This window comes from Pseudorasbora parva, chromosome 5, assembly GCF_024679245.1.
Source record: "Pseudorasbora parva isolate DD20220531a chromosome 5, ASM2467924v1, whole genome shotgun sequence".
NCBI classification, from domain to species: domain Eukaryota; kingdom Metazoa; phylum Chordata; class Actinopteri; order Cypriniformes; family Gobionidae; genus Pseudorasbora; species Pseudorasbora parva.
Genome location: NC_090176.1, coordinates 3,552,294 through 3,557,293, shown reverse-complemented (window position 1 = coordinate 3,557,293; position 5,000 = coordinate 3,552,294). Strand labels below are relative to the sequence as shown.

Genomic DNA, 5,000 nt, shown 5'->3' with positions numbered 1-5,000 from the left:
CCACAAACATTGGCATAGGAGGCCAGTGACTTATCCATTAGGACACTGAGGCTGTAAAAAATAAGCCCTTGTATGCCCCATTTACTGCTGATTCCATGACAACAATAGGCTTGGTATTTAATCAAGGCCAGCACACAAAGTAATCCAGATGAACAATTCATTTACCAGGCCACCGGGCCACTCTGCTCGCCATAGAAGAGCTCCAATTCACAGGTGTTTTCAATAGGACTTGCGTTTAGGCACACACAAAGTGGTCCACAGTCACAGATGATATCTGGTGAAAATGATTATGGCTTCAGAATAGAAGTGCATTAGCTCTTCTTCAAATAGGAACAAGACACGTAAATAAGTAAAGTGGTCTTAGCAGAGGATGGTTTCGATCCATCGACCTCTGGGTTATGGGCCCAGCACGCTTCCGCTGCGCCACTCTGCTGTAAACCCACCCCAGATGGGACTCGAACCCACAATCCCTGGCTTAGGAGGCCAGTGCCTTATCCATTAGGCCACTGGGGCTGTTAAAGCCCATCTCTCGTGTGCCCCATTACTTCTGCTTCAGTGACAACAAAAGGCTTGGCATTTACACATGGCCAGCACACAAAGTGATCCACTGAGCGGCTGCTTCGACAGGCCACTGGGGTATGACTCGCTTGCTCTTCTAATTCTCCATCTCATTCAGGTGGCTCAGTTAATGAGGCATTTAAACAGGTCCTACACACAAAGATTTCTCAACAAGCGACTACTACACCAGCTTTCCAGAACATTGTGCAGTATTGTTATAGTTCCAGGACCAAGAGGCTCCAGGTTTTCACAAGCGGGATATGGAAGTTGCTCTTAATTTGGGATAAAGCATGTAAATAAGAGAAGAAGCCTTAGCAGAGGATGGTTTCGATCCATCGACCTCTGGGTTATGGGCCCAGCACGCTTCCGCTGCGCCACTCTACTTGTTATAGAAAAGCTCCCATTCACAGGTGTTTTCAAAATGACTTGCGTTTAGGCACACATGAAGTGCACATGAAGTAACACATGAAGTGCCTCTGCCAGAAAAGTCATTAATGAGATCAGGTGAAAGCAACAAAGGGTTTTTAGCTTTGAGCAGAGGCAGCTTTTCTTCAGCAAGGAACAGAGCATTATATAAGTAAAAAAAAAAGAGAAAGTCTTAGCAGAGGATGGTTTCGATCCATCGACCTCTGGGCTATGGGCCCAGCACGCTTCCGCTGCGCCACTCTGCTCCTGGTGACACATGCGCCGTTCCCAGATGTTTTGGAAAGGACTTGTGTTTAGGCACACATCAAGTGCTCCTCTGTCATAAACGAGAACAGATTTAAACAACAAAGGGTTTTAGCATAGACCTGTGGCAGCTTTTCTTCAAGTGGGGACAGAGAATTTGCATAAGTAAAGAAGACTTAGCAGAGGATGGTTTCGATCCATCGACCTCTGGGTTATGGGCCCAGCACGCTTCCGCTGCGCCACTCTGCTGAAATCCACCCTAGACAGGACTCAAACCCACAAACATTGGCATAGGAGGCCAGTGACTTATCCATTAGGACACTGAGGCTGTAAAAAATAAGCCCTTGTATGCCCCATTTACTGCTGATTCCGTGACAACAATAGGCTTGGTATTTAATCAAGGCCAGCACACAAAGTAATCCAGATGAACAATTCATTTACCAGGCCACCGGGCCACTCTGCTCGCCATAGAAGAGCTCCAATTCACAGGTGTTTTCAATAGGACTTGCGTTTAGGCACACACAAAGTGGTCCTCAGTCACAGATGATATCTGGTGAAAATGATTATGGCTTCAGAATAGAAGTGCATTAGCTCTTCTTCAAATAGGAACAAGACACGTAAATAAGTAAAGTGGTCTTAGCAGAGGATGGTTTCGATCCATCGACCTCTGGGTTATGGGCCCAGCACGCTTCCGCTGCGCCACTCTGCTGTAAGCCCACCCCAGATGGGACTCGAACCCACAATCCCTGGCTTAGGAGGCCAGTGCCTTATCCATTAGGCCACTGGGGCTGTTAAAGCCCATCTCTCGTGTGCCCCATTACTTCTGCTTCAGTGACAACAAAAGGCTTGGCATTTACACATGGCCAGCACACAAAGTGATCCACTGAGCGGCTGCTTCGACAGGCCACTGGGGTATGACTCGCTTGCTCTTCTAATTCTCCATCTCATTCAGGTGGCTCAGTTAATGAGGCATTTAAACAGGTCCTACACACAAAGATTTCTCAACAAGCGACTACTACACCAGCTTTCCAGAACATTGTGCAGTATTGTTATAGTTCCAGGACCAAGAGGCTCCAGGTTTTCACAAGCGGGATGTGGAAGTTGCTCTTAATTTGGGATAAAGCATGTAAATAAGAGAAGAAGCCTTAGCAGAGGATGGTTTCGATCCATCGACCTCTGGGTTATGGGCCCAGCACGCTTCCGCTGCGCCACTCTGCTTGTTATAGAAAAGCTCCCATTCACAGGTGTTTTCAAAATGACTTGTGTTTAGGCACACATGAAGTGCACATGAAGTAACACATGAACCTCTGCCAGAAAAGTCATTAATGAGATCAGGTGAAAGCAACAAAGGGTTTTTAGCTTTGAGCAGAGGCAGCTTTTCTTCAGCAAGGAACAGAGCATTATATAAGTAAAAAAAAAAAAAGAAAGTCTTAGCAGAGGATGGTTTCGATCCATCGACCTCTGGGTTATGGGCCCAGCACGCTTCCGCTGCGCCACTCTGCTCCTGGCGACACATGCGCCGTTCCCAGATGCTTTGGAAAGGACTTGTGTTTAGGCACACATCAAGTGCTCCTCTGTCATAAACGAGAACAGATGAAAACAACAAAGGGTTTTAGCATAGACCTGTGGCAGCTTTTCTTCAAGTGGGGACAGAGAATTTGCATAAGTAAAGAAGACTTAGCAGAGGATGGTTTCGATCCATCGACCTCTGGGTTATGGGCCCAGCACGCTTCCGCTGCGCCACTCTGCTGAAAACCACCCTAGACAGGACTCGAACCCACAAAAATTGGCATAGGAGGGCAGTGACTTATCCATTAGGACACTGGGGCTGTCAAAAATAAGCCCTTGTATGCCCCATTTACTGCTGATTCCGTGACAACAATAGGCTTGGTATTTAATCAAGGCCAGCACAAAAAGTAATCCAGATGAACAATTCATTTACCAGGCCACCGGGCCACTCTGCTCGCCATAGAAGAGCTCCAATTCACAGGTGTTTTCAATAGGACTTGCGTTTAGGCACACACAAAGTGGTCCTCAGTCACAGATGATATCTGGTGAAAATGATTATGGCTTCAGAATAGAAGTGCATTAGCTCTTCTTCAAATAGGAGCAAGACACGTAAATAAGTAAAGTGGTCTTAGCAGAGGATGGTTTCGATCCATCGACCTCTGGGTTATGGGCCCAGCATGCTTCCGCTGCGCCACTCTGCTGTAAACCCACCCCAGATGGGACTCGAACCCACAATCCCTGGCTTAGGAGGCCAGTGCCTTATCCATTAGGCCACTGGGGCTGTTAAAGCCCATCTCTCGTGTGCCCCATTACTTCTGCTTCAGTGACAACAAAAGGCTTGGCATTTACACATGGCCAGCACACAAAGTGATCCACTGAGCGGCTGCTTCGACAGGCCACTGGGGTATGACTCGCTTGCTCTTCTAATTCTCCATCTCATTCAGGTGGCTCAGTTAATGAGGCATTTAAACAGGTCCTACACACAAAGATTTCTCAACAAGCGACTACTACACCAGCTTTCCAGAACATTGTGCAGTATTGTTATAGTTCCAGGACCAAGAGGCTCCAGGTTTTCACAAGCGGGTTGTGGAAGTTGCTCTTAATTTGGGATAAAGCATGTAAATAAGAGAAGAAGCCTTAGCAGAGGATGGTTTCGATCCATCGACCTCTGGGTTATGGGCCCAGCACGCTTCCGCTGCGCCACTCTGCTTGTTATAGAAAAGCTCCCATTCACAGGTGTTTTCAAAATGACTTGCGTTTAGGCACACATGAAGTGCACATGAAGTAACACATGAATTAACTCTGCCAGAAAAGTCATTAATGAGATCAGGTGAAAGCAACAAAGGGTTTTTAGCTTTGAGCAGAGGCAGCTTTTCTTCAGCAAGGAACAGAGCATTATATAAGTAAAAAAAAAAAGAAAGTCTTAGCAGAGGATGGTTTCGATCCATCGACCTCTGGGTTATGGGCCCAGCACGCTTCCGCTGCGCCACTCTGCTGAAAACCACCCTAGACAGGACTCGAACCCACAAACATTGGCATAGGAGGCCAGTGACTTATCCATTAGGACACTGAGGCTGTAAAAAATAAGCCCTTGTATGCCCCATTTACTGCTGATTCCTTGACAACAATAGGCTTGGTATTTAATCAAGGCCAGCACACAAAGTAATCCAGATGAACAATTCATTTACCAGGCCACCGGGCCACTCTGCTCGCCATAGAAGAGCTCCAATTCACAGGTGTTTTCAATAGGACTTGCGTTTAGGCACACACAAAGTGGTCCTCAGTCACAGATGATATCTGGTGAAAATGATTATGGCTTCAGAATAGAAGTGCATTAGCTCTTCTTCAAATAGGAACAAGACACGTAAATAAGTAAAGTGGTCTTAGCAGAGGATGGTTTCGATCCATCGACCTCTGGGTTATGGGCCCAGCACGCTTCCGCTGCGCCACTCTGCTGTAAACCCACCCCAGATGGGACTCGAACCCACAATCCCTGGCTTAGGAGGCCAGTGCCTTATCCATTAGGCCACTGGGGCTGTTAAAGCCCATCTCTCGTGTGCCCCATTACCTCTGCTTCAGTGGCAACAAAAGGCTTGGCATTTACACATGGCCAGCACACAAAGTTATCCACTGAGCGGCTACTTCGACAGGCCACTGGGGTATGACTCGCTTGCTCTTCTAATTCTCCATCTCATTCAGGTGGCTCAGTCAATGAGGCATTTAAACAGGTCCTACACACAAAGAGTTCTCAACAAGCGACTACT

At 47.1% G+C, this 5,000-nt stretch overlaps 4 non-coding genes across 4 annotated transcripts; all 4 read right to left on the bottom strand.

Moving 5' to 3' along the window:
* Positions 1 to 440: 440 nt before the first annotated feature.
* trnar-ccu (transfer RNA arginine (anticodon CCU)) lies at positions 441 to 513 on the bottom strand. Its single transcript has one exon. It is a non-coding gene; the product is annotated as a tRNA-Arg (tRNA).
* Positions 514 to 1,943: 1,430 nt separating this feature from the next.
* trnar-ccu (transfer RNA arginine (anticodon CCU)) lies at positions 1,944 to 2,016 on the bottom strand. Its single transcript has one exon. It is a non-coding gene; the product is annotated as a tRNA-Arg (tRNA).
* Positions 2,017 to 3,444: 1,428 nt separating this feature from the next.
* On the bottom strand, positions 3,445 to 3,517 carry trnar-ccu (transfer RNA arginine (anticodon CCU)). The gene has a single exon. It is a non-coding gene; the product is annotated as a tRNA-Arg (tRNA).
* Positions 3,518 to 4,699: 1,182 nt separating this feature from the next.
* Positions 4,700 to 4,772, bottom strand: trnar-ccu (transfer RNA arginine (anticodon CCU)). The gene has a single exon. It is a non-coding gene; the product is annotated as a tRNA-Arg (tRNA).
* Positions 4,773 to 5,000: the final 228 nt, after the last annotated feature.